The following is a 12,781-nucleotide window of genomic DNA, read 5'->3' on the forward strand; positions in this document are numbered from 1 at the left end:
TGGGAGGAATCCGCAATGAGAAAAGAGGAGGGGAAACAGCCCGATGGAGCCAGAGAATTTCATCCTGTGCAGGAGATGCTGGGCAGCACAACAAGCAGCAGGGCTGTGTCCTTTCTGAAGGACTCGAGGGAAAAGCAAAAACTTACAAGCCCGTTTGGGAAACCATCTGACTGACAGCATTAAGTAGCCAAGACGACTGCTTTGTCGAGCACACTTACTCTCTAGGAACTAGACGAGTAACAAAAAACACTGGCAGCACAAAAGCCAGTTTTTAAACATAGCTTTACAGATATTAATGGCCCGAGCTAACACGACCTTTTCTCATACCATCATTTTAAAGCTGGTTTAAACCAACTGAGCAAGACATTTGCTCAGTGCAGAGTGTGAGAAATAATAATATATCTATAACTAACCATTTTTATAAACGTAAACAAACGTTCAAAGGAAGTCATGGCAGGCCTGCACTACAAAGAGTCAACGAAAGACCACACAAAGAACCCCTAAGCCATCAGTCACTATGAAGTGCGACCCGGCCGGGTGGATGCCCGACACGCTTATTCCTTCCCTTCTGGCTTTCCAGAAGTGCGTGTGTCTGGAGTAAACAAACATGGTTTAACATAAATATTTACAACCTTGTAGAATCTGAGGCCCGGGAGGGGAAGGAGCCAGACAATGAAGTCAGCGAGCCTTCCACGTCACGCTGGAGATACGACTCATTCCAGCACCTCGAGGAGCCCGGCGGCGCGGCGCTCCCCTCCCGGCGCTCCGCTCAGCACCGCGGACAGCAGCCGCTCCGGCCCGGCCCCGCAGCCCCGGCAGGGCGAGCAGCACGGTCCGGGTCGCGGGCAGCAGCCTCGCACGGCCCGGGCGGGTGTGCGGAGCGCTCGCTCCCTCCCGGCTGTGCAGGACGCCGAGAGCGAGCCCCAGCGAGCCCGGCCCGCCGCCCGCCCCGCGGCCCCTCTGGGTGGCGCTGCACCTCAAGGCCAGGCGCTCCGCACAGCGCTCGCAGAGCCCGCCCGGCCGCGGCCGCTCCGAGCCCGCGCTCACCACGAGCCGCTCGTCCTGGCGGCGGCGGCAAGGGGACAGCAGCGAACCCTGCGGCTCCTCGCTCCCTCCCTCGCTCATCTACAGCCTGGCTGTACAGCACGCCTGGAAACGCTTGCTAACTTTTATTTGCAACGGACCCGCCTGAAAATCCGACCTAAACCCGAACCACTCCAGCTGAGCGGCTTCATTCAGAACTCGCCACACCAACTGAAATCATTGAAACACCCTTGCAGAGTGTACACGCCCAGGCTAGGGCACTCAGAGACGTGCCGCTTTCACCGAGAGTTCAAAGTCTTCCCCTCCAGCTGTGCTGCTCAAGCAATCTGCAATTGTTTCCTTGCATGTGACTGTCCTTTCCCTGAGGCTACTGCTCGAGTGCATTCTAGGCACAGGTTACAGAGAATATCTTCGCAGCTGGGGATCCAGAAGATTTGGGCTTTGCTTTGAATCCAGATGTTTACTGAGGGTGTGAAACACACAGAAAAACCATTGATGCACAGTATCATCAAGGCAGTAGGATGAAGATCTATAACTCCCTTAGCTGAAGCTTGTAAGCAGCACATCAGTTAAAGCTCACTTTAAAAAGCCAGACCATGGGGTATTTCTTGAATTCACCTCCATCCACAAACCGCACATGCTAAAATATGAATGTTGAATACCCTGAATGGGCAAAGGAATGAACGTGATGCAATAAATATCTTTGGCAACAAAGTCGACTCAATAATTATACAGTTTTTATAGATGTGGACATATAAACAATGCTGGAAAAAACCACCATTTGTATTGCAACCTGTAGATTTGAATAGTCACTGTGTTTGGAGCGGCATACAATATTTTAAGAGAGATGAGCACCTCCTGCCTACACTGTAAGGAGGTCACAACATAGCTCCATGAAATGGAGGGGCAAATAGAGAAGTCCCTATGCCATAACACTTCTTATTTCTTCATATTCTGAACTATAGTCATGTTATACATGCTTTTATCTGCAGGCAGGGCAGCAAATTTGACTTCTGGTGATTATTATTATTATTGTGGAGGGGGTCCTCCATGAATGCTCTGTGTTGCCTTTTAATTGCCATTTTGTGTGGATTATGAATATTTTAGCAGGCTGGGATTAGGCAAACTCTTCCCTTGAAACTGTATACAATAGTAAGTACAGAGAACATCTATGATACTTCTGGACTTGTGGGTTTGTATTTTTGTCTTTGCAGCCTGTAATTTTTTTTTTTTTAGTAATACAGCTATAATTTGTAATCCAATACATTATTACAAAATACATTTCTTGCATCCAGTATCTCTTTCTTTTTCCATGATTTCTAGTATACAAAAATGTCTACTTTACCTGTATCTTATATAAAATGGAATAATTGAAATAATAAATTTCATTAACTCTTGACATAGAAAAATTGGAAAATTGTTCAAAACTATGTGTTTCAGACCTTTTCTGGCTATCATCTCTTGTACTTAAAAACACAGAAAATAACTTCCTGTATATCTGTAATGAAAAAAATGAACATGCTGAGAGAAAATAAATTAGTGCTTTGATTATTTGGATTATTTGGCCCTGTCCAGAAAATTCTACAAATGGAAATTTGGTGAAGTCTGTGGATTTATTCTCCTGCTCTACAGGTAACTTGCTGTTTTCTGTAACTTGACAAAAACTAATCAAAGATGAATTATATGTTTGCTTTGGGTTTTATGAACAGTCAGCACTGATGTACCCAACTGGCCCATATTTAAGGATCATGTACATCACTTGAATTTCAAAGACAGCTCAATATGAACTGCCAGAGAGAACATTCAGCACTGCTGTGATGAAGGGCATTTAGAAAAGTCTAATCTGAAGCACATTGTTTTACATACTTTGTGGCTTCTTGATTCAGGATGTCCCCTTCCTGATCCACGCTGGCATGTCTTGTTGTCCATTTTGATCTGCTTCATCTGAAAAACATCCCAAAGAACAACCCACATCCTGAAAGAACTGCAGCAGTACAATCCCAAATCCCAATACCCCCAAGCAAAAATGGAAAGAAACAAAGAATCCCCTTACTTCCAAGCTGTAACTAAATAAAACTTTAGCTAGATGGATCAAACAAAATTACTTAAGTGATTGCAACTTGAAAGAATAAAAGAAGTGATAGTACACTGGTAAATCCACTCTCTACCAGTTTTAGGAGACTGCAATTTTACCCTGTGTCTGAAAGGAAAATTATTTCCCACCTCCCCCAGTAACCCTGTGGAGCCAAGACAGCTGATGCCTGGATATATTTCCCCTTGTGATAATTGATACATATCACTGAATTATATCTTTCTATCCCATAGGAGGGCACCAGTTTACAATGAGTACATTCAGCAGTTTCAGGAATGCTGCTGAAGGAGATTGTGCAGTTTGACTCTCCAATCTCAGAACAAATTTGGAGAGCTGGATTCTGGGATTTTTCAACACATGATAATTTAAATTAGGCATATTTTGTAAATAATCCTCAGGAAACAAGAAGCATGGGCTTTTCTGTTACTTTAAAAAAACCCACTTCTCAAATCATAATTGAATTTCAGGTATGGGCTTTGCAAGTCTCAAAAGTTTTTGGGATCATTAGAGTTGTGATCTTAGCTAGGATTTTTTGTTTTGTTTTGGTTGGTTGCTTTGGGGTTTTTGTTTGTTTTGGGGTTTTTCTTTGTTTGTTTAGTTTTGGTTTTTTTCCTCTTCCCCCCCTTTCCTCTCTGGTGGATAAGTCAGGTTTTGCCCTGACAAGTTGGTTCGTTTGCCCTGGATAGCCATCAGTACTATGGCTATAGCAGACTTCCCACAGCACTGCATTTGAAACCCTTCCTTCCTCTGGTTTCTTTATAGTTACAATATTACAGAAATGGAAAAAAAATTTGTTTCCAAAATGGAAGGTTAAGTTCACCTGATTGAAATCCAGAGTTCAAACAAAGCACCAATACTTACATTTTTTAACACAGTGCAGTCAAAGCACAGAAACACAAACAGGATGGTAGGAACAGCTACAAAGATGGACAACTGGCACACTGTACTCTGAAAAGCACAGTGATACGTGCTTGTCTACCAAGATGTGTTTGTCCAACAGAAAAAACAGATGGACAGGTAAGAAAAAAAATCCCTTCCCTCTGTTAGACTGAGTAGTTCATCTTCCCTATTCTGAGTGGACTTGATTAGCATTTTTACAACTAGCAGACTCCTGTTTGGAGGTAATAGAAGTGTGCATGAACTTGAAGCAAAGCAATCAGTAGTTACTTGGGCTTCTCTACTCAGTACAAGTATGGAAGATTATGAAAATATTGAGGAGCATTTTTAAGGACAAAACCACTCCTCCCAGATTGAGAGAGAGTTAATTCAAATTGAAGACATCTCCCAGACAGAAAAATCAGATTAGAGTTGACTTGTTACAGACACATATTCCAATCTATTTATGGAATAAAATCTTGTCCACTTTGGCCTTTCAGAACTCCTCTGCAAGCACACACTTACCTAATGCTCTTGACTCCTGTTGATGGTATTCTGATGGTTGCACTTGAAGAAGACAACCACAGGAAGAAACAGAGCTGCTGTCATCTGGGACAGCATTAGCAACTCAGCACTAGAACAGGGGACAGAATTCAGCCATGCTATCTTTAACAGTTTAGCCACAACAAAGTTTTTAAAAGCAAATACACAGGAGATAAAGAGCAGCACTGCTCTGAGCAGTGAATAAAGCATAACTTCTTTATTTGCAATCTTAAGGGATACTTAATGTTTGCTAGGCTTTAAAGGAACTGTCTGGGAAGGGAGTCAAGAGAGCACAATGGATCAGGCTCTGGTTTCCAGCTGCTCTGTTCTCCCCAGGACAGGTAACAAGGCTGCTTGCATTCCTCTCCAGCTTCAGAGAGAACACCAACAACAGAACATCAGCCTGGCACTTGCTGCTCAGCATTCTTCTAACAGTCATCTTTTTTCTTCAGAGATTATGAATCTGTGTAAACAAATGTCTCAACTCCACTGAAAGTAACTGCAGCTAGCAAAAATGCTGAAAGATTTGTCAGGTATCTACACTCAAGCTATTCAGGCCACACAGAAAAGTTTACAGATGTTCCACTGGCATTCTCCTTCAGAGAAAATTCGGTTATGGAGGCCTTAGGGATCTGGAGAACTGCAAGAATGAACAACACGTAGCTTTTCTAGAATGTTAAAGAATTTCCTTCTCTGGAATCTGATATGTTAGACATGGAATCTGGCTTGTGTATTGGTGGAAATTAGCCCTAAATGTCATCAGATATGAACACAACCACTGCTTGCTAGAGACAGGCTGTATGAAACGCTGCAGCAGACTTCAGGTGCAGTAAGCAGGACTGCATTCTGCTCACTGGCTTTTCATATGTAGAAAAAAATCACTGTCTTAGTGAGTGAATAGACTCTTCCTAAGATACAGCATGGGATCCAGGTGGGTGAAAGGTAACTCCTGAGAAATTTAAGGAATTCTTCTTCAAGTAAAGGCACTACAGATTGATCTGCTATTTTAAAATGGTTTTTTAGTCAACAGTCAGTTTAAAAATGCATATTTTAAACAACCAACCAGCTAGCCAGCTAACTAACTGAGCACAAAAGATGCAAAATCCTTTCTAAAACCATACAACATCCAACAATTATCCTTAATTTTCACTTTGAATTAATTCTCTACAGAAGAACAAGAATACAGTGGTAATGACAGTGACTCCAGGAATGATCTGAGATGCCACTGGGATACTGAGATATTGTACCTTGGACCAAGATAAAGTACTGGAGACCTGCAAAGGCACTTCTGCAACACAGGAAGATCTCTTTGAGTAACTAATCTCCAAACCTGTGATTTCATGTTCTTCATGATGCTGGGGTTAAACAAAGAAACAGACCCCACAAAGCTAAGCCCTGTTAAGAGGCACAGGTTTTTGATCAGCATTCTCTCTCATGTTTATCCTATTATTCCTGCATCAGGAATTACTGAAAGGAAAATAACACAACACAGAGATATCATTTTGGCTAAAGGCAGAAAGAAAGCCATGGAAGTTCTTTTTATGGGCACACCTATCTAAGCATGAGAATATTAACCTGTTATTTCTCCAAGACTTATAAACTTCATTAACTATCATTTAGACACATCATTGATAAACGAAGATTTTTCTTACGCTAAGGTAAAAGAAATATACACAATATTATAGCATGAAATGGTTACAATATAGCCCTAAATACTACTACCAGGCCCTAGAATTTCTGCAGTGAAAAGCAATACTAAATTTTAATGTACTCATGTGTTAAATAAAATATGTTTATTGTATCTTTTCTTCTGTCTACCCCAGAACAGCATGTTAGCTGTGTTTGGTTCTCATTACTTAACTTTACTGAATGTGATTACACTCAGTCCAATTCTCCACACCCATATAACTGCAGGTTTTGTACAGTAAAATTATTAATATCTAAAAAAACCCCTGTAAATAAAGTAGGAGATGGGTACAAGCCTTACCTGCAGTAGCATGGCTCAATCAAAGTACTTTTTCACCACCTTAAAACCAGAGAGTAGCACCATCTGTCAAGTTAGATGCATACCTTTTTACAGGAATGTCAGCCAATGGACATCCAAACTTCTAAAAATATTTTAACTTATCTATTTCTTTCTGCATTGTAACATGGTTCACTTAGTCCTCACCATGTGGACACCAACTGATTTGAGGTAATACATGTGGCAGACATCCCACATAGATGTCTGCATTAAAAATGGCAAAGATATTAGTATAAAATGTAAACCATCTTGAGTTTTTATACATGATCTATTCTTGAGCTACTCTACTAAAGGGGAATTTGACTCTTAAGAGCATATCTGAATCATTTTCAAGTTTTAATGCCAGTCCAGAAAAATAAGCATATTTATAAAGTAAGAAGAATGACTCCCAGCCCACATTTTTTTCCTGTCATTAGTAAAAGCATTCATATGAATTCACTTAGTTTTTCAGCAAATTGTTTTCTCTTAGGAAAAAATGCAAATTCAAAAACAAGCAATAGAAGAAAAACAGACATAGCAAATTCAGACACCAGGTTAAACCTTTGCTATTGCTCCCCAAAAGCAAAACATTAAAATCTCATATTATTTTGCATAACACTTGCACATATGCACTAAAAAGTGAGCAAAATCAAATATCTCACAGAGAAGAATAAATTTGAAGATGAAAATTGCTCTAATTACATCCTTCAAGATTCTGTTAGACAATGGCTGTGCAATTGTAATTTTTCAAAAGCTAACACAAATTTTGTTAGTTTTGTTATAGCAAAGTGCCAGTATTTTGAGGTTTGCCATCCTACCTCCTCTTGTCCATCTTCCTTCTCTACTGCATTTTCTACAAAACCCAGCTGCAGTAGCTGAAATGAAGGTTCCCTTCCCCATCCAAAAAACAGTGCATGCAGGAGCTTGTGACCAGATAATGAACAGGGAGCCAGGAGAAATCAGCTGAAGTCACTTGGAGGCAACAACAGCAACAGACATCAAAGAACAAAACACCAAAGCCAACCATTAAATTAAGTGCCAGCAGTCAGGCAGGTGAAAGAGAAACTGATATAGCCCTGATAATCACGTACTTAGGGCCTCCAAAGTTGTGCTGCTTTGCAAACACAGCAAAACATAGAAATATATTTCTCATCAGGAGCTGTCACTGGGAAATCATAGGAATAACTGACACAATGTAGCATGGACATTTCTCACTATAAACCAAAATCTTGAGTAAATCTAGGTCTGTGAATGAAGAGCTGTCTAAACAACCTGGTCTAGTGAAAGGTGCCCCTACCCATGGCAGGGGGTTGGAACTAGATGATCTTTAAGGTTCATCCAAACTAGGACTATCCTATGATTCTATTGTATTATTCCACAATTCATACACCTCTTTTCAAAATTACCAAAATCTGAGTCAGCATGTGCTGTACATACAAGTGCAGAAATTCTGGAAATTAGGCCTCAGTACATTGCCCATATTGAAATCTCCCTTACACTGTTGAGTCCCCAGGAGGAGCAGAACCTTGCAATGAAGCTGCATTCTGATGCACTGCAGTAACAGGACATACACACACATGACTTCAAGACCAGAAGAATAAAAAACCACGTAGTACCTGGTTTATACTTGACATGCTCATAGGTTTCTCTTAGCCTTATAAGAATTTTAGCTGCAGTGCTTAAGTTTTCCAAGTTGTAAAGGAAATACAATTCACAAGCCCACACACATTAATGCTCCTGACACACTTTCTGTTGTTGCTGGGGCACAGAACGGACCCTGGAGAAACATTTTCACAAATGTTTTTTCAACTACTGGTTCTAATTGTAATGAATTTAAACATTCTATACAAAACAAAGGCATGTAATATTTATTTATCTATACATTCACCTATAGTTAGAATAGAAACATAAAAACAGATTACAGGACAAGTCACAGAACATGAAGATGCTGACTTCCCATAATGTAGCTCACCCAATACTATGTTTTATTTGATCTAAATTACAATGGTGCCAAGTGAACCACAGGTTAAATAGTTCATCCATGCATTTCCAGTCTTTCAAAATTAATTGGGTGACAAATTGTTGTATTATTGAGCTCTAATTGCTTAAAAAAGCATGTAATAGATCAGCTGCAAAACTGAAGACATATTACCATGGTACTGCCACTTCTGAAAAGCAAATTCAAAACAGTTGTTTCACATTTTGGTTCACCTGATGGAATTTTATTCCTCAAATCAAATATTTCTTTGACTTTAAGTTTATGGTGAAATTTTTTAAAGTTTCACTTCAAATAAACACTATCAAATTGTTCAACCCCATGCTTTGTTCAATTTCCCTGATTAAGTGATGAGTATTTTAAAGCAAACAGTATTATAAAAGTTAATTAAATAATTTATCTTTTGGCCCGTAAGCACATAATTTTTCATTTTGTTTGCTTCCAAAATAGAGACAGTAACTTTAAAAAGTTAAATTGTATATTCATGGTATTACTTAAGTCCTGAGGTAGTGAAAATTTTCACCAGTTTCAACACAAATCCATGTAAGGATAATCTGAAATTCTGGAATGTCTTAATTAACTGCATGAGTATGTGAAGCAATGGAATGTAAAATATTCAATAATCTATTTCACCAAAGGAGGTGTATATTAGATTCTGGACTAAGCTGATGCTTACCTTGTTGGTCTCTGTCCTTTTTAAACAATTGTCTCTAGCAGAAAATGAAATGACAAAACAAAAGACCAACCATGTATTTTTCTTTACAGCAGACCATCAGAATGTGTCTGAACAGACACTGAACAGCAGAACAAACAGAACACCGAGACAGCACATTTTTACTTCACTTCAATTACTGAAACAATGAATTCATATTGACTTAAAGAAAAAAATCCAACAAACAAAAAGAAAGGAAACCAGTGAGGACTTGAACAAGGTTTCCTTTCCTACAAGTTCTTGAGGTGGGCTCCTTTGCTGGGGTCTCCATCACTATTATAAGTCATCTATCCAGCAAAACACTGATATACAGCTCATGATCTACCTGATTATGTAAACACCCACAGCTTGTTCTCACATCCTACTGAGATCACTAAAACTTACATGTGTGCTTAAATGAATTTCTCTGGAGATTCTCCAGTAAGCAAACCACATGAATGCAACAATTATGATCTTTAGCATTTCAGATTTTCTAGAATTTGTGATTATAATTTTTTATGGCCTTGCTTTTCCACTGTTATTAAACCCTCACACTCTACAGGTAGATTTTTGTAGTCCTAGCAGATCACCACAACAAAACAACATGGAACAAAAATGCAGAGATTTTTAAAATGTGTCTAATGTCTACTCTTTGTCATTAGAGAAGCAAAAAATTAAGCTTCTATTTTTAATAGCCAGAAATCTTACTCTAGAGTAATTTTAAACTCTGATTTGGTATGTCCTATTAAAATACCATTTAAATTTACCAGTTATTTCACCTCTTGCATACAACAGGCACCTTGGCCCACTCCTTGGATAACAGGAGTTGAAAAACTTACCTGGGAGAGAACAGCCAGGACAGGGCCCCTCCTGATTCACGGAGCTACTGCAGGCATTCAAGGAGAGCAAGCTTGGAACAAGACAGCTCTAGAAGCAGAGTGAAGCTGGAAGCCATGCAGCCCCTTTTCCTCAGTCTAGCAGATGTCAAACCATGGCTGGAAGGGTTATTTGACATCATATGACTGTACAATGGGGAAATTCTGCAGCATGAGGAGCAACAACAGTATCTAGAATTGTTCATCCAGAAAGGAGTGTGAATTCCAAGAGATGTATTGCACTTTCACAAGTACCTAACCTAAAACATTCTACAGTAGCTACAGAACCCTACATTTTTCCTCAACTGTAGCTACAGCATGACCTCCATAACTGCATAAAATCAAAGTACAAAATTTGAATGCAGAAATTGGAATAAAAAAAGCTTAAATTTTGACACATCACAAAAATGATGCCCAGTGCAGTAAGTACCATACTTAACCTACTTTGCCCTTCAGAATGTGCACTATTTATTATAATTCTAGCTTAGTCCACTGGGTGGATTGCTCCTTTTTTATCCACTAGGCGCGATCAAATCAGTGCAATAGAAGAACTGCTGATGCATGAAATGATAGGTCAATGTAACCTTGTCATGGAGTAATATCCCTGCAAATCACAGTAAACAAATAAAACAATTCATTTTTATTTGCTGTAGGTATTAGGCAAGGCATAAATTAGCAAAATCTAAAGAGGAACATTTTAACTGCAAATAAAATATATTGCTCCATATTGCTATACAAAACCCTCATTTAAATAACACAACACACAATATGGAGGAAAAGCTTTTACCAATAAATGCTGGGTTTAGTCAGACTACCATCTACCACTGGACTTTCCCAAATCCGTATAACCAATGGCCTTCATACAATGAAAGCTTTCTAAAAGCTTTTGTCATTATGTGTCTTTCTTTTCTTGCCTTGTCAGTTATAGATGTCTCTGGAATAAGTTCATCTAAATAACTGGCACAGTATATTTAATATCATATATATATATATATATATATATATATGTTTTCTTATTTAGTTTACAAAAATAAAGTTAGAATTGCATTCTTGGAGTTTCCATGTATTTCAAAAGATATTTGTCTATGAGATGATTCATGATCATATATGAAAATACTTTGGAAGGTAAGTGTAAAGGTGGTAAAAAATTGAGCTACTACCCCAGTGGTCACATGCTAAGATATCATCCTATAAAACATACTGGAAACATTAATGCATTATATTATTCTCAACAGCATAAGATGTTCTATATAGACCTCTGCTGTGCAGTCCTATTAATAAAAAATCTTTTTAAAATAACTTTTAGAGTAAACTACATATATGTTTGTGCCAGCATACACACACATTTGTAGAGAGCATGATTGGTAAATACAACTCAGAGGAGCTTACAAGGCTGGTGTTGTGCAATTCTCAGAGTACATGCTCATAATGGTTTTATGTAGCAACAGTAAAATGAGATGTAAACAAAATTAAAATGGTATTTAAACTGGAAACTACAATCTTGAATGGTTTGTTATATGTGATAGCTGTATAGAGAACAAATTACATATACTACTGAGAATATAATGTGTACTGAACTTTTAAGGTGGGTGGGGTTTATTTCTTTTCTTAAAACATCCTCAGTAAAAAGCAATCAACTTTACAAACAAACACAGAGAAACTATTTTAAATGTTGGGGATTAGTGAATGGGGGAAAAATTACATGATTATCTTATGTGAGACAATAAAAGTTTAAAAGCCATGGTTTACCATAAATAAATAATGCAAAGTCATTCAAAATTTTGAAATATAGTATTTGTAGTTATACATTTACATGAGAAGGAGGTGTTGGAATGAGGTCTTGAAAAAATTTCATTTTTTATTTGGGACATGAGTGGGAACACGTGTGTGTTACCATGATAGATATCTCAAGTAGAATACCCTTGTCAGAGCAATTTTCCAGCAAGTGGATATATCAGCTCATTATAAACCCCACATACTACACTACAATTCCATTATTAATTTCAAGCAGGGTCTGCCTGGCCACACAAAAGACAAGACACAAATATCAATAATATTTCTTAAAAAACTGATTAAAAAGCAAAAATAAAATCATTAGGTACTAAAATGTGTTACTGATGCTATCATAGCAAACACACTTTCCAACATTTTAATAACAGACTTGGAAATTAGAAACTCTTACTAAAAATACTACCACATTATTTGTAGTCACAGATACTTCATAAGAAAATACAACTGAAATGATCTCTTCTGGCATTCCAAACTCCTGAAAAATAAAATTAAACATAAAGAAATACTTTTAAAACAAGTTTCACAACCATATCCACATAAAATCTAGTAGAGATCTGAAGGCTCCTATAAACAGAATCAGCTGTTTTCCTTTAATCTTAGGCTGAAAGGGTCTGTGACACAGTAGTCATATACCAAATAACCCCTAGGAACATTAAACAAAAAGATCTGCAACTTTTCTGGTCAGTCTTAAGGATACCTTCATTTTTTCCATAGCAAACAAATTAGAAGTTCAGAAGCTCAATAACAAAAAGCAGAATTCCTGAGCACACAGTAGTTGCTGATCCTTGAAAGCAACAGACCAACATCTCCCTGCTCTCCCTGCCTGTACTGGCATTTATAAATGTTTTCCCCTGGCTGCTCTCTCACTTTG

Source organism: Zonotrichia leucophrys, chromosome 7 (genome assembly GCF_028769735.1).
Source record: "Zonotrichia leucophrys gambelii isolate GWCS_2022_RI chromosome 7, RI_Zleu_2.0, whole genome shotgun sequence".
NCBI classification, from domain to species: domain Eukaryota; kingdom Metazoa; phylum Chordata; class Aves; order Passeriformes; family Passerellidae; genus Zonotrichia; species Zonotrichia leucophrys.